The 22,336-nt window shown below is 49.9% G+C and overlaps 1 protein-coding gene across 1 annotated transcript in view; it reads left to right on the top strand.

The window, feature by feature from the left end:
- The first annotated feature begins 12,441 nt into the window (after positions 1 to 12,441).
- GRID2IP (Grid2 interacting protein) overlaps positions 12,442 to 22,336 on the top strand; it is a 321,403-nt gene continuing 311,508 nt past the window's right edge. Inside the window, exon 1 of the mRNA XM_086942375.1 lies at positions 12,442 to 12,562. The gene's annotated coding sequence lies outside the window, so the exon portion shown is untranslated. The remainder of the gene's footprint in view (positions 12,563 to 22,336) is intronic.

The following is a 22,336-nucleotide window of genomic DNA, read 5'->3' as shown; positions in this document are numbered from 1 at the left end:
TTTATATAGCGCAAACTTTACCCGAAGGTGTCAGAGCGCTTTACATAAGAACCAGTTGCGAAACATAAGGATTTAGGATTACATGCGTTACATAAAAGATACAAGCAGAAACAAGCATTGGAAATGCAATAGGTCTCGCACCATTAGAGTTAGTGCTTTTAGAATTGTTTATGGGTTTTTTTTGTAAATGTTTAGCATTTTTGTTTCCTGTAGCCAATGCTAAAGAATTACAAATAAAAAAAGCCATAAACATTTCTTAAAGCTGTAACTGAAATGGTCTGAGACCTATTGCACTGTGTGAGGGTGAGGGGTTGAGGGTGAGTGAGGGTGAGGGGTTGAGGGTGAGTGAGGGTGAGGGGTTGAGGGTGAGTGAGGGTGAGGGGTTGAGGGTGAGTGAGGGTGAGTGAGGGTGAGGGGTTGAGTGTGAGTGATGGTGAGGGGTTGAGGGTGAGTGAGGGTGAGGGTGAGGGTGGGTGAGGGTGAGTGAGGGTGAGGGTGAGTGAGGGTGAGGGTGGGTGAGGGTGGGTGAGGTTGAGGGTGAGTGGTTGAGGGTGAGTGGTTGAGGGTGAGTGGTTGAGGGTGAGTGGTTGAGGGTGAGTGGTTGAGGGTGAGTGGTTGAGGGAGGGTGAGGGTGAGTGAGGGTGAGGGGTTGAGGGTGAGTGAGGGTGAGTGAGGGTGAGGGGTTGAGGGTGAGTGAGGGTGAGTGAGGGTGAGGGGTTGAGGGTGAGTGAGGGTGAGTGAGGGTGAGGGGTTGAGGGTGAGGGGTTGAGGGTGAGTGAGGGTGAGGGGTTGAGGGTGAGTGAGGGTGAGGGTGAGTGAGGGTGAGGGTGAGTGAGGGTGAGGGGTTGAGGTTGAGGGTGAGGTGTTGAGGGTGAGTGAGGTGTTGAGGGTGAGTGAGGGTGAGGGAGAGTGAGGGTGAGGGAGGGTGAGTGAGGGTGGAGGGTGAGGGGGTGAGGGTGAGGGGGTGAGGGTGAGGGGGTGAGGGTGAGGGGGTGAGGGTGAGTGAGGGTGAGGGGTTGAGGGTGAGTGAGGATGAGTGAGGGGTTGAGGGTGAGGGGTTGAGGGTGAGGGGTTGAGGGTGAGTGAGGGTGAGTGAGGGTGAGGGTGAGGGATTGAGGGTGAGGGGTTGAGGGTGAGTGAGGGTGAGTGAGTGTGAGTGGTTGAGGGGGAGTGAGGGTGAGTGAGGATGAGGTGTTGAGGGTGGGTGAGGGTGAGTGAGGGTGAGGAGTTGAGGGTGAGTGAGGGTGAGTGAGGGTGAGGGTTTGAGGGTGAGTGAGGGTGAGGGGTTGAGGGTGGGTGAGGGTGGGTGAGGGGTTGAGGGTGAGTGAGGATGAGTGAGGGGTTGAGGGTGAGTGAGGGTGAGGGGTTTAAGGTGAGTGAGGGTGAGTGAGGGTGAGGGTGAGGGGTTTAAGGTGAGTGAGGGTGAGTGAGGGTGAGGGTGGGGGGTTGAGGGTGAGTGAGGGTGAGTGAGGGTGGGTGAGGGTGAGTGAGGGTGGGTGAGGGGTTGAGGGTGAGTGGTTGATGGTGAGTGAGGGAGAGGGGTTGAGGGTGAGTGAGGGTGAGGGGTTGAGGGTGAGGGAGGGTAAGGGGTTGAGGGTGAGTGAGGGTGAGGGGTTGAGGGTGAGTGAGGGTGAGGGGTTGAGGGTGGGTGAGGGGTTGAGGGTGAGTGAGGGTGAGGGGTTGAGGGTGAGTGAGGGTGAGGGTGAGTGAGGGTGAGGGGTTGAGGGTGAGTGAGGGTGAGGGGTTGAGGGTGAGTGAGGGTAAGGGTGAGTGAGGGTGAGGGGGTGAGGGTGAGTGAGGGTGAGTGAGGGTGAGGGGTTGAGGGTGAGTGAGAGTGAGGGTGAGTGAGGGGTTGAGGGTGAGGGGTTGAGGGTGAGGGGTTGAGGGTGAGTGAGGGGTTGAGGGTGAGTGAGGGTGAGTGAGGGTGAGGGTGAGGGTGAGGGGTTGAGGGTGAGGGGTTGAGGGTGAGGGTGAGGGGTTGAGGGTGAGTGAGGGTGAGGGGTTGAGGGTGAGTGAGGGTGAGGGTGAGTGAGGGTGAGGGTGAGTGAGGGTGAGGGGTTGAGGGTGAGGGGTTGAGGGTGAGTGAGGGTGAGGGTGAGGGGTTGAGGGTGAGAGTGAGGGTGAGGGTGAGTGAGGGTGAGGGTGAGGGGGTGAGGGTGAGTGAGGGAGGGTGAGGGGTTGAGGGGGAGGGGTCGAGGGGGAGGGGTCGAGGGTGAGTGAGGGTGAGGGGTTGAGGGTGAGGGGTTGAGGGTGAGTGAGGGGTTGAGGGTGAGTGAGGGTGAGGGGTTGAGGGTGAGTGAGGATGAGTGAGAGTGAGGGTGAGTGAGGGGTTGAGGGTGAGGGGTTGAGGGTGAGGTGTTGAGGGTGAGTGAGGGTGAGTGAGGGTGAGGGGTTGAGGGTGTGTGTGTGACAGTAACTTGTGTGTGTGAGGGCAGTGTGTGTCAATGCAACGGGGCTCATGTTATCGACCTCAGAAGCATTAAAAGTGTGTGTCTTGGAACGTCTGAGGGCAGCTCGTGTTACAAGCTTGCTTTGAAGATGGTCATGCAGTGCTGGGAGTGGAGCAGATGGTCCTGTTTATGACCTGCAGAGCGCGTGTGAAGTGGGCGCGGATGAAGTGACTGGGGGGGTGAGGGGTGTGCACGTTTTAAAAGTAGATACGGCCTCCGGCCGTGAATAATTAGGGGGTGAGAAATGCGCTGGGAGGGCTGCCTTTGATGTGGGAATGCGAGGCAGGCAGGCAGGCGGCTGGTGGCATTGTGCACGCGCTTCATGCACTGCAAGGAATCGCCAGCCAGTGGTGGTGTGGATAAAGACTGGATAAGCCCCTATAGAGCTTGCCAGCTGTGCTGCGCACAACAGGCGAGCCCTAAAAATTGAAAAATTTATAAGATGTAAAGTCACACAAGGAAGAGATACAAAGAGAAAGAAAAATTGCAAATGTACAAGTAGTAAAGTCACTCAAGGAAGAGAAACACATGGATATACTCTGAGAGTCACATAGGAATGGTAGAGAGTACAAAGGTCTACTGCATACACTAGTGATAAAATAGCTGAGCTCCCTATTTAATGCATTTTATCACACGATCCAGCCCTGGTGAAATAGCTTAGAGAATTACACAGTAACTGAAAATCGCAACACTCGATTTACAAAGCATTCCTTTGAAACCCTGCAAATTTAACTTGCTTCTTTTGCATTGTGCATAGTCACCCGTGGCTTCTGTGAGTGAATGCAAGCTAAAAGTAAGAAGGAGAATGATATAACCAGAATTATTGCTCTTTAAGGTGATTAGTAGTTGTCACCTTGAAAGCAAGCCACAACATTTATGTAATTAATTTTCTCTTATCAGAGAAATTGTGCGATAAATCTGCAGTCTGTATTCGCCTAAAGCAGATAAGTGGAACTCCATTATTAGAATTCAGTGGAGAGACCAGCAAGATACACTACAGCTCGCTAAACTGCCAATTCTATGGCAGGACAGGAGGCTTCAGATTATGCTTTCTCTATTTCTTTACTACCAACAGCAGCCAATAGGAACATAGTAAAGAAAACAAAAAACTACAACTCCCATGAGCCCTTAGGCAACCATAGAGAGTACATGCTATATAAGTCACCATAGAGGACAACACTTCCTCTTTCTTTGCTGCTTCGCAGCCCGTTAAGTGCTTTTTTATGTTTCATGCTTAATTGAATGTTTTATTGCACTGTTACCTTGTTGTCCTGTTGTATTACCTGTACGCCGCTTTCGCTTTGTAGTTTGCTTGCAGCCGCTTTGCGCGTTGTGCTGCCACTGGCGTTTTTTCTTCTGGTTTGCACAGGACGTTTGTTGTGTGATTGTGAGAGCGCGCGTTCGCCTCTCTGGCCTTGCGGGCGCCTTGTGCCCGCGTTGGTGTTTCCGTGGAGTGGGACCGGAGCTCAGGGACTTGCGCGCGCGTGTCGCGCGTCGCTCCTCTTCCGGGTAGCAGACACGCCACCGTGCATGCGCGTTGGTGACTTTTGACGCTCCGTGTGACAGGAGCTTGAAAACGCTACGAGGCGGCGTTTTTTCCTCATTGCCTCTGCCCACTTGTCTGCCGGAGAGCTCCTCTGACGCCCTCTACCTCTCGGAAGGTTTTGGGCTGCATAATCATTAGAGGCGGTGCCTAGGGTGTACTTTACACGCAAGCTGGTCCCTCCACATTTAATCCTGATTGTTTTGGTCGAGTTATTGCTCTACCTCCTTAGCTTGCGTGGGGCTGTCACCCCCCCCGGTCAGAGTCGCTTGATTGTGACCTATTACTTACAATTTGTTTTGCTGTGGGCTTCTAGATATACTTCGGTATATTTATATTTATAGTTATATTTATATTTTCTGCCTGTTTTTCCTCAGTGGTGTGCATTGTTTTTTCCAACACCATGGCAGACTACGTCGATGCTGAGGAATATTTTTATGAGGAGGAGCAGGAGGAATCATTTGAGTATGATTTAGTCGATGCCCTTGACCAGGGCGTTCAACATTCCGTCAATACTGCATTGGTCCGTGCCATTGGGCCACTGAAACGTCATTTGACTGACTATGCCCAGCAACAGGGTTGGATTCCATCCTCTGCTTCCAAGCATTCCTCTAAGTCACCCAGTAACCCTCACAGGTCTGACTTTGTACGTTTGGCCAGGTCTTTGTCTGCTCCTGCTCCGGACACTGAGGATACCTCTTCTTCATCATCTTCTGGTCCCTCTGGTCCCCCTCCGGCAAAAAAGTCCCGAAAGGAACATTTTGTTGACGCTTCTCCACATCCCCCAGTCTTGACCTTTGAGCCTACGGATATCATACACCCTAATTCCAAGGTTTGGTGCCCTGCTCCAGAAGTCGCGGACTATATCCAAGCCCATATCCGTGATTCTTTTGATCAGGAGGTGCGTGCTCGATTACGTTCCGAGTGCCCTCGTCCGGAGTTGGCGGACAAATTGGCTGATACTCCGGAGGTCGACCCCACAATTTTGACTTATCTTAAAAAATTTAATAAGGATCCCAAGAAGGGTATTGACCGTTCTTGGCGCCTGTGCCAAGACAAGTTACTAGATCTACTTGGTCCATTGACAAAAATCCTGGATCTGGGGTATCAAGCCCAAGGGGAGGCGTCTGGCATTGAACCCGATGTCCTGATTGGCTGGGCCCAAAGGGCTATCTGTCTCCTGGGGAACGCAAACTGTGCCCTTTCAACGGAACGTAGGCGTTCCATCTTGCTGAAAATGGATCCGCGCTTGTCTGAGCTGGCTACCTCCGAATTCGGTGCCTCTGGCTCAAGGTCTGTTATTTGGTCAGCCATTTTTGAAGGAGCTGACTAAATTTGTGGCGACCTTTAGTGGCCTGGACAAGGCGCAATCTTCCTTGCGCAGGGCGTTCCGCCCGGTTTTTGCCAAGGCCGGACGTTCTGGGGGACGTTCGTTCGGCCGAGGTTCTGGTCAACAACGTGGCCAACAGTCCCACCAGGGTGGAGGCGGACAGCGTCAGCAACAGCAACAGTCCTATTCCGGATCTAAAACCACCTTCTACCCCTCCCGAAAAGGTCGAGGCCAAGGCAACAAGGGAGGCTACGGTGGAAACCAGGGAGGACGACAGGATTACTCCTCTGCAGGTGAGCCTGATTCATTTCGACAGTGTTGTTTTGGGGGGCAGGATTCAGTATTTTCTAGAGAATTGGCGCTCGATCTCCAACGATGCTTGGATATTGCAAACAGTGCAGGGGTACCACATCGAGTTCTACCATCCTCCTCTTCAGGGTCCCGTCCCTTCTCCCCTTGTTTTTTCCCAACGAGATCGCGAGGTGATTTCCAAGGAAATCGATTCTCTTCTTCTCAAAGGGGCCATTGTGCGAACGACCCTCCATCCACAGGGGTTCGTCAGCAATGTGTTTCTGGTGGAGAAGAAAGGGGGAGGGTCTCGCCTTGTACTCAACCTCAAAGAATTCAACAACGGGGTGATCTATCGTCACTTCAAGATGGAGGGCATCCATCTTCTCAGGGATCTTCTTCGCAAGGGCGACTGGATGGTTCGCCTGGATTTGAAGGACGCATACTTGTCCATTCCCATCTTTCCACCTCATCGCCGTTTTCTGCAGTTCCAATGGCTGGGGGACTGGTTCGAATACACGGTTCTCCCGTTCGGTCTCTCGTCCGCCCCATGGTGCTTCACGAAGCTCCTGCGACCAGTCATGGAATCACTGCGTGCGCGGGGGGTGCGACTTATAGTGTATCTGGACGACATTCTTTTGATGGCTCAGTGCCCTCTACAACATTTATCTTGGACAATCGATCTACTTCAGTCTCTTGGATTTCTAGTGAATCCGCAGAAGTCTCATTTACTGCCCACTCAATCGATAGAGTTTCTGGGTTTCCTTGTGGATTCGGTCTCTTGCCAACTTCTTTTACCTGCCCAGAAAGTCAGGTCTATCAAGAGGTAGTTGAAGTCACTGTTGTCTGCACCGAACGTATCGTTGCGGTCGATCGCTCGGATTGTCGGGCTGTTGGCTTCTTCCATTCAGGCGATATTTCCGGGTCCCCTGCATTATCGGGCCTTGCAACGTCTCAAAATCAGGCACTTGCAGAAGGGTCTTCGGTATTCCGACCTGGTTCCTCTGTCCCAAGATGCGAAATCGGAAATGATGTGGTGGCTCCATCACATGGAGGCTTGGAACGGGAAAGCTCTGTTCGGCTCGACTCCGGACTTGGTTTTGGAATCGGATGCGAGTCTTTGGGGCTGGGGAGCCCGTTGCGGAGACTTGACGACGGGCGGCCGTTGGTCTCAGGACGAATTAGCCCTTCATATCAACTGCCTGGAACTTCTGGCGGGATCGTTTGCGATCCGCAGTCTTGCTCCACAAGCCACCAGCTGTTGCATTTTGCTCCGCATGGACAACATCTCAGCGGGGCGATATGTGAACAAATTGGGGGGAACTCGGTCGAAGTTGCTAGCAGAGATTGCGAAGGATTTCTGGCACTTCTGCCTACAGAGGAAGATCACTCTTATTGCAGAATATCTCCCAGGTCGCCAGAATCAAGTGGCCGACTGGAATTCTCGCCATCTGCTGGACTTCAGCGACTGGCGTCTTCACCCTCGGTTCTTTCGATCCCTGTCTCGCCTTTGGGGTCGCCCCTGGATCGATCTCTTCGCCTCTCGCCTCAATGCTCAACTGCCCAGGTTTTACAGCTGGCGTCCGGATCCGGAGGCCATCGCCACGGATGCCTTTCTCCAGACTTGGCCTCCTCAGCTTTGCTATGCCTTTCCCCCGTTCGCGATGATTCCGCGAGTCTTGGCTAGGACGAAGCAGTTTCTATCGGAGATCGCTCTGATCACTCCTCTTTGGAGAGCTCAAGCGTGGTTTCCGGACCTTCTGGAAATGAGTTGCTCGACTCCATTTCTGCTTCCAACGAGGTGGAACTTGCTGTTAGATCCTCTGCTCCAACCGCATCCTCTAGTTCTGTCGGGCCAGCTCCGTCTGGTGGCGTGGCGTCTCTCGGGGAACGCTGGAAAGTCCCTGGCTTATCTGGAGACGCTGAGAGATTTATCAGTGAAGCTTGGGCCCCCAACACGCGCAAGCGTTATGCGTCAGCTTGGCGTCGGTGGTGTGATTGGTGTTCTGAACGGAATCTGGATCCCGCTTCTGCAGATGTCTCTCTAGTGGTTAATTTTCTTGCTTCCATCGCTTCTGCTGGTTCTGCTTACAGGACCGTCAATTCTTTCCGCTCCGCTCTCTCTGCGGGCCATGATTTGGTCGACGGAAAGCCTGTTGGGGAACATCCTCTCATCTCTGCATTGTTACGTGGTGTGCGAATGGCTAAACCACCATGTCCGAAATATGTTGCTCTATGGGATGTCTCCATTGTGTTGCGTTTTCTAGAGGCTTGGCCTCCCAACGCTTCTCTGTCTCGTAAGCAGTTGTCTGCGAAATTGACAATGCTTTTGTGCTTAATATCTTGTAAGCGTGTTTCGGATGTCCGCGCGTTGGACCTCGCGGGTCGTTCTTTTTCCCCAGAGGGCGTTACTTTTACGGTTTCCAGACGTACCAAGACTAATCTGTCTACTGTCACTTACCCAGCGTTTCCCCACAATCCACAATTGTGTGTGGTACGCTGCATAAAGGATTATGAGGTGAGTACTGCTCCTTTTCGTCAAGATATGTCTGGACAGTTATTGATTGCTTTGTTAAAGCCTTTTAAGCCTGTGGCGTCAGCTACTCTGGCTCGGTGGGTGCGCTGGCTTATGTCTGAGGCAGGAATTGATACCTCCATCTTTGGAGCTCACTCCGCGAGGGGTGCCATGGCCTCTAAGGCTTTTCGTGTTGGTGTGAGTTTGCATGACATTGTGAAGACAGCTGATTGGTCTTCTGATACTGTGTTTAAGACATTTTATTTCAAAGCCATTGTAGATATTGCCTCTGTTGTGGTGGAACAGCTTTGAACAAGCATAATCTGAAGCCTCCTGTCCTGCCATAGAATTAAAAATGTGCAAACATTCGTGACAAGAATTTTCAATTCTATTAAGGACACAGAGGCGAGGATTATCCCACCCATTGGTATTCTACTGCATTGTTTATGTTGCATCTTGGCTTTACTATGATCTGCATTGTTTTGCATTGATTTTTTCCCCACCCTATGTGATGCGACCTTCAAAGGTTTTGGGGATATATGTTACGGCTCTGTTTTTCTTGCAGGTTCGGACCAGAAGTGATCTATCATCTTGGTCTTTCCGGCACCGTTTTCCGCGCCTTGGAGCTTGGATTTGCTGTGTTTCCTGATGCACCTTCGGTGCTTTTGGAGTGGTTGCCTGTTTTTCCTGTTGGATTTTCTTTGCGGTTCTGCCTTCGGACTTTCCTTTCTGGATGGTTGGCGGTACTTTTCTTCAAATTACTTTAGACTGTTTATGGTTCCTGGATAAAGAAAGAGGAAGTGTTGTCCTCTATGGTGACTTATATAGCATGTACTCTCTATGGTTGCCTAAGGGCTCATGGGAGTTGTAGTTTTTTGTTTTCTTTACTATGTTCCTATTGGCTGCTGTTGGTAGTAAAGAAATAGAGAAAGCATAATCCTCGCCTCCGTGTCCTTAATAGAATTGAAAATTCTTGTCACGAATGTTTGCAAATTTTTAATTCACCTTCCCCATTGAAGATGAGGTTCCAGTTAAAGAAAGGGATGGCACACCACGAGTTGCCAGCTGGTGTATATATTTTTGGGGCAGATATTGTTCACCTGACTAAGCACAATGCTTTCAACTCAATTGGCCTTCCAATTAGAAGCCACATTTAGCAGTGTTTTAAAACATATTGCACAGAAGCAAAAAAAAACAAAAAACGAAAAGAGTGTGCAGAAACCAGCACTGTCCTCGTCATAGTGCTTTTACATTTTTTTTTTACTTTAAACTATTTTGCACATCAGCCTGCTGCTGCACTGTAACATGTAAAAAAATTAAAACAGCATGGGGGGTTGGGACACGAGGGAGGAGGGTGGGAAACCCAATAGAGAGCGGGAGAAGGGATAGGTTAGAAACAACAGGAAAACGGGGGGATTAGAAACAAAGGGAAGCAGGAGGTTGGGTTAAGAAGAGCGGGGGAGGGGGGTAGTGAGTTTGAAAAGAACAATGGCAAGAGGGTGGGCTTTAAAAATAACGGAGATCCAGTAGCGAGCAGGACTGCAGTGCTCTGATCGGTCAGTACTGGCACTTGTTGCCAGGGCTGCGTTGCTTTGATCGGTCAGAACTGGCACTTGTTGCTATGGCTGCATTGCTCTGATCGGTCAGTACTGGCACTTGTTGCCAGGGCTGCACTGCTTTTGATGGAACAGTACCGGCACTTGTTGCCAGGGCTGCATTGTTTTGATCGGTCAGTACTGGCACTTGTTGCCAGTGCTGCAATGCTTTTGATGGGACTGCACCTGCACTTGTTGCCAGGCTGCATTGCTTTGATCTGTCAGAACTGGCACTTGTTGCTACGGCTGCAATGCTTTTGATGGAACAGTACCAGCACTTGTTGTCAGGGCTGCATTGCTTTGATCGGTCAGTACTGGAACTTATTTCCAGGGCTGCAATGCTTTTGATGGAACAGTACCAGCACTTGTTGCCAGGGCTGCATTGCTTTGATCGGTCAGTACTGGCACTTGTTGCCAGGGCTGCAGTGCTTTGATCGTTCAGAACTGGCACTTGTTGCTATGGCTGCAATGCTTTTGATGGAACGGTACCAGCACTTGTTGTCAGGTCTGCATTGCTTTAATCGGTCAGTACTGGCACTTGTTGCCAGGGCTGCAATGCTTTAGATGGGACTGTACCGGCACTTGTTGCCAGGGCTGCATTGCTTTGATCGGTCAGTACCGGCACTTGTTGCCCGGGCTGCATTGCTTTGATCAGTCAGTACCGGCACTTGTTGCCCGGGCTGCATTGCTTTGATCGGTCAGTACCGGCACTTGTTGCCAGGGCTGCATTGCTTTGATCGGTCAGTACTGGCACTTGTTGCCAGGGTTGCAGTGCTTTGATCGGTCAGTACCGGCACTTGTTGCCAGGGCTGCATTGCTTTGATCGGTCAGTACTGGCACTTGTTGCCAGGGTTGCAGTGCTTTAATCGGTCAGTACTGGCACTTGTTGCCAGGGCTGCAATGCTTTAGATGGGACTGTACCGGCACTTGTTGCCAGGGCTGCATTGCTTTGATCGGTCAGTAATGGCACTTGTTGCCAGGGCTGCAATGCTTTTGATGGAACAGTACCGGCACTTGTTGCCAGGGCTGCATTGCTTTGATCGGTCAGTACTGGCACTTGTTGCCAGGGCTGCAATGCTTTAGATGGGACTGTACCGGCACTTGTTGCCAGGGCTGTATTGCTTTGATCGGTCAGTACCGGCACTTGTTGCCCAGGGCTGCATTGCTGTGATCGGTCAGTACCGGCACTTGTTGCCAGGGCTGCATTTCTTTGATCGGTCAGTACTGGCACTTGTTGCCAGGGCTGCAATGCTTTAGATGGGACTGTACCAGCACTTGTTGCCAGGACTGAATTGCTTTGATCGGTCAGTACCAGCACTTGTTGCCAGGGCTGCAATGCTTTAGATGGGACTGAACCGGCACTTGTTGCCAGGACTGAATTGCTTTGATCGGTCAGTACCGGCACTTGTTGCGAGGGCTGCAATGCTTTAGATGGAACTGTACCGACACTTGTTGCCAGGCTGCATTGTTTTGATCGGTCAGTACTGGCACTTGTTGCCAGGGCTGCATTGCTTTGATCGGTCAGTACTGGCACTTGTTGCCAGGGCTGCATTGCTTTAATCGGACAGCACGGGTACTTGTTGCCAGGGCTGCATTGCTTTGATTGGTCAGTACCGGCACTTGTTGCCAGGGCTGCAATGCTTTAGATGGGGCAGTACTGGGACGTGTTGCCAGGGCTGCATTGCTTTGATCGGTCAGTACTGGCACTTGTTGCCAGGGCTGCAATGCTTTAGATGGGGCAGTACTGGGACGTGTTGCCAGGGCTGCATTGCTTTGATCGGTCAGTACTGGCACTTGTTGCCAGGGCTGCAATGCTTTAGATGGGACTGTACCGGCACTTGTTGCCAGGGCTGCATTGCTTTGATCGGTCAGTACCGGCACTTGTTGCCAGGGCTGCAATGGTTTAGATGGGACTGTACCGGCACTCGTTGCTAGGGCTGCATAGCTTTGATCGGTCAGTATTGGAACTTGTTGCCAGGGCTGCATTGCTTTGATCGGTCAGTACCGGCACTTGTTGCCAGGGCTGCAATGCTTTAGATGGGACTGTACCGGCACTTGTTGCTAGGGCTGCATTGCTTTGATCGGTCAGTATTGGCACTTGGTGCCAGGGCTGCATTGCTTTGATCGGTCAGTACTGGCACTTGTTGCTAGGGCTGCAATGCTTTACATGGGACTGTACCGGCACTTGTTGCCAGGACTGAATTGCTTTGATCGGTCAGTACCGGCACTTGTTGCCAGGGCTGCAATGCTTTGATCTGTCAGTACTGGCACGTGTTGCCAGGCTGCATTGTTTTGATCTGACAGTACTGGCACTTGTTGCCAGGGCTGCATTGCTTTAGATGGGACTGTATTGGCACTTGTTGCCAGGGCTGCATTGCTTTGATCGGTCAGTACCGGCACTTGTTGCCAGGGCTGCAATGCTTTGATCGAACAGTACCTGCACTTGTTGCCAGGGGTGAATTGCTTTGATCTTTCAATACTGGCTCTTGTTGCCAGGGCTGCATTGCTTTGATCTGTCAATACTGGCACTTGTTGCCCGGGCCGCACTGCCAGTGATGGCACAGTACTGCATCTTCTGAGCAGCAAACAGGAGCTGGAATAGACACATGCCTGCATGTGTGTTTTTGTTTTCCCAGTGCAGGGCCCGCGCTGTAACTGTATCGGTGCCGGGCTGGCCACGAGTGCACCTTCCCCCAGGTGACTTCTTCTCGGGTTTCAGACCTCGCTATAGAAACACCGCGGGCCGCAGGTAACCGATCCCCGGCGGCCGAGCTCCATGCTTGGCCAGGCGGCCTCCAGCCTGGTCCGGAGGCGGTGTGGGGCTGCCCGCCGCGCCGACAGGTAAGGCCCGCTCCGCTCTCTGCTGCCCGGGGCTCAGCCTCTCCTGTAGGCCATGTGGGTCCTCGACCTGTGCTAACCCGGGCTGGGGGAGGGGGGTAGGCAGTCTGGGATGCTTGGACGCTGCTGTAACGTAAGTCTGTCCAGTCTAGCCCCCCACCACCCCCCGAATGGTATCACCCAAGGAGTCCGTTCCCAGCTATTAATGCAAGGCTCTACCATTAGTAGGTTCCTCTGAGTTTTGGGGGAGCTTAGGTGGGGGGATTGGGGAAACATGCCTGTCAAGTACCCCCAAGTCGAGCACCCCCCTGCCCTCAGAATGACATGCGGGGCCCCTACCCTCCATACCTCACTGGTATTCATTGGTCCTGGGCTGGATGGGGTCCTCTGCAGGGTGAGGCTGCTGGGGCCCACGTCAGGCCCCTGCCCATGTCACGCGTCCCCCCACTAGCCACTTTCAGCACGGCCACTCTGGAACGTGCTGATAATATATTGGGGCTGCTTTATGTGTGAATTAGATGAAACGCCCCACCACCATACACAATGTTTGAAACGTTCTGCGCGGCTGAAGGTGTTGGAATACATGCACCTTTTATAGTATGTGCCCCATGATCTCTGTTATCCATCATATGTGTAATCCAGTGTACTGGGCGGGTGTATACATTCCAAGTTTGCATTAAAAACGTGCTGGTCTTAGTTTGTGCATCCTGTGCTTTTCGTTACATCCTGAGTTGTTCTGAGTATTCGGTGTGTTGTTGTCAGCGGTTGATGTGCGTTAAAAGAAACATGGGAACTGTGATGCATGTAATGGAGGCAGGGTCAAAGATGTGGCTAAAAAAACCAAAATATTCTGTAAGTTGTTTTGGTCTTTCGCCGTCAGGGAGCTACAAGTAAAATAACGTTCAGCTTAAATGAAGAACAAATAAAACACATGATTTTACTCAGTGGGAAATGGACTATAACATTATGAGGCCGCTATTAGTTAAGGTACTACAGAGGCCTGTGTGTAACCAGTGAGACACAGAATTAAATCTTGGTTGGTGCAGTGGAGAATAGTGCCTTGTGTATTTTTAGTGCTACGAAGTCCCAGCATGTGACAGAAAGCTCTGTGAATATTTAAGTCATTATCTTAACCTTTGTATTTTTACACAAAGTATAAGATAGACTGCTACAAAATGCGCAAAAAGGTTTAAGATAAAAATGGTGCTTCTAAAATATAGATTTTAGGCCCAGCCTGTACGTAATGCAATATTTTTACACAACTGCCCCTTCAACACCTCTTTAGGGGTAGTAAGCACTATATAAATACAATTACAATTAAAAGGACGCACTTCACAGTTCAGTTGTTAACTCTTTAAATTACCACTCAAATAAGAAGAAATATTTGCCATCACAATACTTCGAGAGATTTTATCAATTAAAGCCCATGTGTGCGTCTATTCACGTGACAGTACCTCATAGTCCTGATGGCAATTTTGTTGGACAGGGTAACACACTGAGGCACAGTTTGCATCAATGTGTACCATGGCAATACCGTACGGCGTCAGTGGTGCTACTTGGTGATACCAAGTGGCACTGATGGCCATAATGTTTGGCATGATTAACAAAGATGGCATGCAGGGCAATACAGTGTGAAGTGAGAATGCAATATGGCACCGATGACAATAACATGTGCCCCAACCATGCTCCAACTCAAGAATACGCGCTCCTTGAAGAAACTGGCCTGTGAGGCACTCTGGGGCTGCCATATGGGCTGGTTTGAAAGGGCTAATGTGGGGGCTTGTCTTTTTAGTAGTGTCACACCCCAAGGCCCCAAAAGCAGCCTATACACTGCCCCTTTCAAACAGGCACATCTGGCAATGCCAGAGTGCCTTACAGACCAATTCAACCTAGCTCTTACAAACCAGCTGTCTGGCCAATCACACGTTGACTCTCTATTTTCTTTTTACGCTGTTCAGCACCCGCTGCCTTTTAGCTAGGTTTGTGCAACATAGTTACCGCTAGCAGTCACACGAGTTCCTTTAACAAATGGCGCTGATGGCAATGCTGTGTGGGTTGGTAATGACATATTCAACAAAGGCCACTGATGGCAATATTGTGTGGGTTGGTAATGGCATATCTCACTGATGGCAATACCGTGTGGGTTGGTAATGAGATATCTCACTGATGGCAATACGGTCTGGGTAAATTATTCAACAAAGGCCACTGATGGCAATATTGTGTGGGTTGGTAATGGCATATTTCACTGATGGCAATACCGTATGGTTTGGTAATGAGATATCTCACTGATGGCAATACGGTCTGGGTAAATTATTCAACAAAGGCCACTGATGGCAATATTGTGTGGGTTGGTAATGGCATATTTCACTGATGGCAATACCGTATGGTTTGGTAATGAGATATCTCACTGATGGCAATACGGTCTGTGTTAATAATTCAACAAAGGCCACTGATGGCAATATTGTGTTGGTTGGTAATGACATATCTCACTGATGGCAATACTGCCTGTGTTAGTAATACAACATAGGCCACCAATGACAGTGCTGGGCAGGTTGGTAATAACCTGTGACAGTAATGGTAATACTTTGTGGGTTGTTAATAACAGATTACACTGATGGGTATACTGTGTGGGTTAGTAATACAGTATGGCAGCGGTGGGGATACTGGGTGGGTTAGTAATACAGTACGACAGCGGTGGGGATACTGGGTGGGTTGGTAATACAGTATGGCAGTGGTGGGGATACTGGGTGGGTTGGTAATACAGTATGGCAGTGGTGGGGATACTGGGTGGGTTGGTAATACCATGTGGCACTGATGGCAATACTGGGTGGGTTGGTAATACCGTATGACAGCGGTGGGGATACTGGGTGGGTTGGTAATACAGTATGACAGCGGTGGGGATACTGGGTGGGTTGGTAATACAGTATGACAGCGGTGGGGATACTGGGTGGGTTGCTTGTACCACATGGCACAGATGTAAAAAATGTGTGGCACAGAAATCCAATATGGAATGGAGGTCAGCAGTGTGTGGCATGGCTAAACCGTATTGCGTGAATTGCAATAATGCTGGGACTGGAATAGCATGTGATACGGATGGCAATGACATGTAGGATGGGAATAATGTATATACTGATTGCAGTACTGTGTGATTTGTAATATTATACGGCATGGGGACAGTGTTGTGCGGCTTGCTATACCCTGCAGCCCTGACCGCATAGGTGTGGCACTCACTAATCCACATGGCCTTACCTCATAGCATTTCAGGGAATAATGAGGGGCAGTGATGTCAGTGAAGTGAACTCTAGGAGGCTCCTGTCGACTCTACAGAACCTTTTTTTCAGAGCTTTTTATTGAGTTATAAAGAACATATAATTTCGAGCATTTGTATATTGCTTGCTAGGCCTATACATTGATTAGTAATGTATCTCCTCCCGTAAAGAATAGTTCCATCAGCAGAGCTGAGGTGTGCAAGGTAATCAGTAAGTGTTCAGTTCTGAAGCAATGTCTGAAAAAAGAGAACTTTATTAGGCACACATAGAAATGGGTCATAACTTGCAAGCGCTTCGATAGTGTAAAACAAATTGTATACTTGTGTATGTTTATGATCTGTAATAAGGTCAGACTCACAGATCAGAACTAACAAACAAGCATGGTTACACCTCCACAGAACCTTTAAGGCAAAGTAAAAGCAACTGATAAATAAAGTGATGCTGCTCCTCGCCGTAAAGAGCATTTAGTGCAAAAAGGCGCTAGACCTGTTCACAACCTTTGGTGGGACAGAAAGGAAAGGGGCTGCTGAAGTTGGTGCTTTAGCTGATATTGGGAAACTTGGGGAAGAGGCGATAGATAGGAGGATGCATGCAGCCTTCCTACTGGGCTGCCTTGATGTCCTGGGTGGATATTGGTTCATCGTTTGCAATCTTGGGGGGAGATTCAGGGGGTTGGAAGGTCTGAAAGAAAGGTAGCAATATGTGGGGATGTGCCCCAAGCATAACGTTTGGCATAGAAGTCTTGGAAGCCCTAAAAGTTTTCTTGCTGGGAATACATGAGATCTCCTGTGGGAACCCTGAGTTCAGTAACAGGAGTCTGAGAGGAGCCATGGGTGGCAAGCCAGGCAATTAGCCTCCCCACTCTGGCCCCCTCTGTAAATGTAAATTGATACTTGTATAGTGCACTACTCACCCGCAAGGGTCTCAAGGCGCTTGTACGAATACCGCTGTGGAACCCATCCTGGCTTTCCCTGTGAGGCGTCCACTCCTGGGCACCCCCAAGGTGGAGGCCAGGCATCCTTAGCGTTGTGGGGGCCGTTGTGGAGATTAAGCAAGCTATTGCCCAGAGTTGCAGAGTGGGACTCCATGATTGGAATAGGCACCGAGGCGAGAATGTTTGAGCCCAAGACCCGCCGAGGCGGGGAATTGAACCCTGGTCCCGGGCCAGACCTCTGCATCATTGTCTGCCGCTCTAACCATTGAGCCACACTTCTCCACTGTGTGTACACAAGCAATGTATTGCGCATAACTGAAGCGCTGCAGCCTCTCCCACACTGTCTCCGTGTGGACTCTGACAAGGAGGAGGGCATCCCTGCAGTTGGGTCGGCGACTGGCTGTTGCTCCAAAGTTCTAGTGGCGCCTTCTGCCGGATGGAGTTCTTTGTCTGCTTTTGAGCATATGTTGCTTTGTGTGGGCAGTGGCCCCACAGAACCACTTTGAGGGCATCCATTCCGCGGAGCAAGAGTTGGTAGAACTGGCATTTGCATCAAAGTAGACGCCTATGTAGAAAACTAGTGAATCCCTAAAAGTGTAATCTTCCTGGGTAATGGCCTGAAGACGCCAAGTAGGAAAGGGAGAGAGTGATTGCCCCTACTGTAGGGAGGACACTAATGGACTATGATCCTATATGTGTCTACCTAGATAATTGAAGTGAAAAATGACCAGAAGAGTTGTGACGAGCAAATTATGCAGTCTAGACACACATGGAGCTTGTGTGGAGGTACTAGGAATATAGGCGGAGATCGGGTTTATGTTGTCTCCACCCATCAGATTAGAAGATTCTGCCCTCTAGGCGTAGAATGTTCTAATAGCCTTAGATCCCGCCGAAGCTGACTCTACCAGCCAATAAAGGCTCGCTCCCTTGTTAAATTACCTCGCCTCCGGATCGGACCTTTAACACTGGAGCGGACCTTTAATGGCCAGTAGAGCCCACTACAGTGGGGTCTAAGGCTACATTAGAACCTTTATTCAGGAGTGTTCCTTTGAACCTATGCATCGTGTAGAGATTCTACTCTCGCCCGCTGAGCTGTGGGTGGTGAGAGGAGGATCATATTTCTTCCAGCTCAAACTAATAAGGCGTTAAAGACTTCAAGAGAGTCCTGGCTTCCTTCACCACATTTCACCTGTTCAAAAAGCCGAGGGCCACCACTGGATTGGAGTAACATTCTAGCCCTGCCAAGTTTCCCAGGTGCATGCGTGACTAGCTGCTCCAGTCCATATTTTCTTTGCATCGTGGGACTTGTAGTCTTGATTTTTCCATTATAAAACTGGGATAACAAGACCCAGAATTCAAATAAAAAACCTGGACTTAAGCAGCTCTGCACGCCTGGACCTTGGAAACTTGGCAGCTCACTCCATACCCCCTGAAAGTAACTGAAGTGTGCTGCCAAGTTTGACGAAAAGAAAGGATACGTGATTAAATATGTGTTTATTCCATTATCTGTCAAAGTGTATGTATAACGATATTGTTCCAGGCCTGTGTATGTACTGTTGTTATGTTGGCTTCGTTTATGGAGTAGCTGCAGTTCCCAAAAGCAACCACCGGAGGGCAGAGCAGGACACATTTTGTGTATTGCGCCGGCTCGCCTCTGTGTTCGCGCGTGGTCACACAGGAAAGTCGGGTCGACATTTTAGTCTGCATTATACGACTGGGCCATTATTTGAAATAAAGACACCACTCCTGCTCAGCATAGCTGTACTCTTATAAAACTCACGAGGGAGCGATAGAGAAGTAAGGGTTAGTAGCAAAGGCAGCAGGAGAGAGAATGCCCCACACAAGACGGGAGGGGTGCCTTCCCCTTTTCCAAAATACCCATTATAGTGTTTTTTTATCGTTTCAGATGAATAGACTGGTGTATTGTACACTTTATATAGCGCGTTCGTGCGGGTATCGTCTTATGGGAACAGTTCTCAGAGGCGTCACTGATGAAGAAGCAGCAGCGAAAGCTGCAAATTTCCCAGGTCTCTGGGGCCTAGCTTGATCAGTATGATGGAGGTGGAGCGGAGAGGGATTTTAGATTTCCCAACAAACCATATTACACTGGGGCATCTTGTTAAAAAAACATTATATGAGAAGCAGAAATTACGGGGAGGCATAAGGGGCAGGGGAAAGATTGGAGTGCTGATTATTAAGGGTACTCAAACAGGGGCGGCTCTAGGCTCATGGTGGCCCTGGGCAGGGAGCGTAGGTAGGGGGCCCCGGAAAGGGTGTCCGGTCAGGGCGAGCGCGGAGGCCAGTGTAGAGGGGGGGGGGGAGGGGGGGGGGGGATCAAGGTGTTTGGAAGTGATACAGAGCCGGAGGCTGCCAAATCCCTGCCAGGGGCCGCCACGCAAATATGTATCCATCCTCAGAGGATTATTATATTAAGGATATATATTGGCGCGGTGGCCCCTGGGGTTTGGTGGCCCTGTGCAGGTGCATAGCTTGCACATGCCCAAAGCCGGCCCTGACTCAAAACACATTTTTTTTTATAATCAACATTTTTTAAATCCTTCAAAACAGACGAGAGAGAGAGAGAGTGTGTGTGTGTGTTTTCGTCAGTGTGGACAGGACTAAGTGGGATGAAAAAACTGGGGGGCTCTCAAAGGGGGCGGTCGATGTAATTCAGGTCGTGGCATAAAAGCACGTACATTGAAAATCTATGCTTAACTTAGCGTGCTGCCCGACTGGTATTTTGCTACTTCTGTCATTGCATCGAAATTTATAATACAGCAAGTACCATTACACTTACAACTAGCCAGGACCATTGGCTTTGTCAATGGTTGTTAGTTGCATAACATAAATAAGCAACAACTATGGGTTCGTAGTACAGCATATTGAAAATGCTTCTGTTCTGAAATGGTGAGACTGTGAAACAACTATAAGTAGTCTCTTTGAAGTGACATCAAAGGCAGGGAACGGTGGCACCGCTGCAGTTAAGATGTATGTTTTTTCACCCTGAGGGTGAGGGCAAAAATGGAGAGCCCAATAGGGAGCCGTCTCAGCACCTGCGTTTTAGAACTGCTGGTGCTGAGCACCGGCAAGACCCAGCACACTAAAAGCCCTGAGTGTTGGCATGTAAAAATCCCAGGTAAAATCCAACAGACACTGCACTTTTATCCAACTATTTAGTACAGAATACATTTTTTTGGGGGGTGTAACACCCCAAATACCCCCCTGGAGCTACGCTCCTGCCAGGGCCATTTGTGCTGAGCTGCTCCAGGCCACATTTCTTTCTTTGACTTCTGGGACTTATAGGCCTGTTTCATAATGGAATAAACATCTAAAGAAAAAACCTGGTCTGGACCAGCACATCACAGCCATGGACCGGGGAAACTTAGCAGGGCTGAGGAAGTGTGACAGATAGGGACACAGTTTATCGTCTAAGCTGGCAGCTTTGAACAGCCCAATAGGTTCCTTTATGGTACTTCTCATAGTCCCAGTCCATGAAACTGCTTACCGCAAAGGGTTGTCCATTCGGAGATTCGTGTTTACTTTTCCAGAGCAGCCTTAGGCTGGAGGGATAGATGCTCTGGAGATCTTCTGGTATGAACTTCATTCAATCCTCTCTTATTTGAATTTCCTTCTGAGATGTCAATCAGTGTTCATTGCATGAAGTTAGTCTGGACATGCAGTGGGGAGTGCATTAGAGTCCTCCGGAGGCCATTAGTATGTGGCAGATAGCTTCAGGTTTTCCATGCCTCTTTACAAGAGGATGTGTGGTTTGTTGCTGTGGATTGGTTCAGTACCTCGTGATAGACATAACCTGCTGGGGTTCTATCTTATGTGAAAGTACGAGAGCCATGAGGTTTAAGGTCATTATTATGCAGACCGTTTGCACTACAAATGGCTGCATGACCGGTTAGTGTTTTAGTATTAGTGAGGGCCAGGAGCAGGGCGGACTGGCCCTAGCAGGCTCCGGGCGTTGCCCCGGTGGGCCGCCAGGGTGGGGGGCGGTTTTTGGCCCCTACGGGCTGTGTTTGTTATGGGGTCGGCAATATCGGCTCCCTGTAACAAAATCAGCCGAAACCGGCCCTAACACACAGCTCGACCGCACCCCTCCTTCCTTCCCAGGGAGACCGGCCGAGCAGTTTCCCAGGGCCGGTTTCTGTTCCCAGTCCGGCCCTGGCCAGGAGGGTTTGTACAAACGTACATTACTACCCACATTAGACACAGATCAGCCCTGCTTAAGCTACCAGAACATCAGCAATTCCCATAGTGTTTGCCAACATGAGGAAAGTGTGCTGGTGGCGCTGTTCCATATCTCTGTACCTTATATTGTACTTGAAGGAGTGATTACTGGTCAGGATTCTATCTCAGGGTTATGGGATGTGTGGTTACCTTGGAAATAGCCACGTTTTCACCTCTTTTTTAGCTGGAAGGACTTTTTGGAACTTGGCTGTTAGTGAGTTCCAGAGCTTGGTGGCTTGCACTGAGTACATGGTGCCTACCATGGATTTCTTATATTAACCCGTTGGACGCTGATGACGAGCTCAGCTCATCATGAGGCACAGTGGCGCTGTGCTCATGACGAGCTGAGCTCGTCATAATGGCCGCGGAACGCTCACGCGGGGATAATTCCCCTCCTGTGCGGGGCGTTCCATTGAGTGGGCGGAGTTGTGACGAGCTCAGCTCGTCATGAGCACAGCTCCACTGTGCTGCATAACGAGCTCAGCTCGTCACGAGCACCGCGGCGCGCGGCGCGTGGCCCCCCACACTGTGGGGGAATTAGCCCCACGTTTAAAGGGTTAAGGTGGTGTGATGATTCATGGTGTAAGCCTGGAGGGCAGTGTCATATGTTGTTTATGTTGCTTGAATTTAACTTAAAGGGATATGGATCCTGTGGCTTCAGAGGCTTTGTGGATGATGCAAAGTATCTTAAACCTTATTTGTCTAGCTATAGGTAGCCAGTGGAGTGCTTGATAAACTGATGTCATGTGTTCTCTGAAGTGGAGGTAGAGAAGGAATCTTGCAGTACCATTTGCGTTAGTTGTATTTGCTTATGATGAAGCTGAGGGTGCCGCGATATAGGCTGTTGGCATAGCCGAGCTTGCAGATTACAAGTGTGAGGATAGCTTATACTTTTGGTAGGTATCCAAGGTATGGAAAGATGCAAACCGTTCTTTGTACCAAAATTCTCTTTGCGAACATGTGGGTTCAATGAAAGGTTTGCATCCATGGTTACCCCAAAGTTTCTGACTTCTCTTGATACTGTTGAGGGGCCTCGAGTTCCTTGGGTCATACGGCGGTCGGCTGGTATTTTTGCCGCCCATGATCTCTCTTTGCAGTGTTGACTTTTAGGTTTTCACTCATCATCCATGTGGTTAAGGGACAGAAGTAGTTTGAAGTCTTGTGTTAAATAGCTACAGAATTGTGCACTTGATGCTGCCAACACTTAGCCAGTTATTGAACAGCGGCAAGCACATATTGTTCCTGTGAGTGGTCTTTCTTCTTTAGCTTTCTACGGCATAGTATCGTTGGATGCTCTTTGGAATGGGGGCGGGGTCACTGATGGCGGTATCCTGGACT

The sequence above is a fragment of the Lissotriton vulgaris genome, chromosome 10 (genome assembly GCF_964263255.1).
Source record: "Lissotriton vulgaris chromosome 10, aLisVul1.2, whole genome shotgun sequence".
In the NCBI taxonomy this organism is placed as follows: Eukaryota; Metazoa; Chordata; class Amphibia; order Caudata; family Salamandridae; genus Lissotriton; species Lissotriton vulgaris.
The sequence above is the reverse complement of the archived record's forward strand: the minus strand, read 5'-3'. Positions and strand labels throughout refer to the sequence as shown.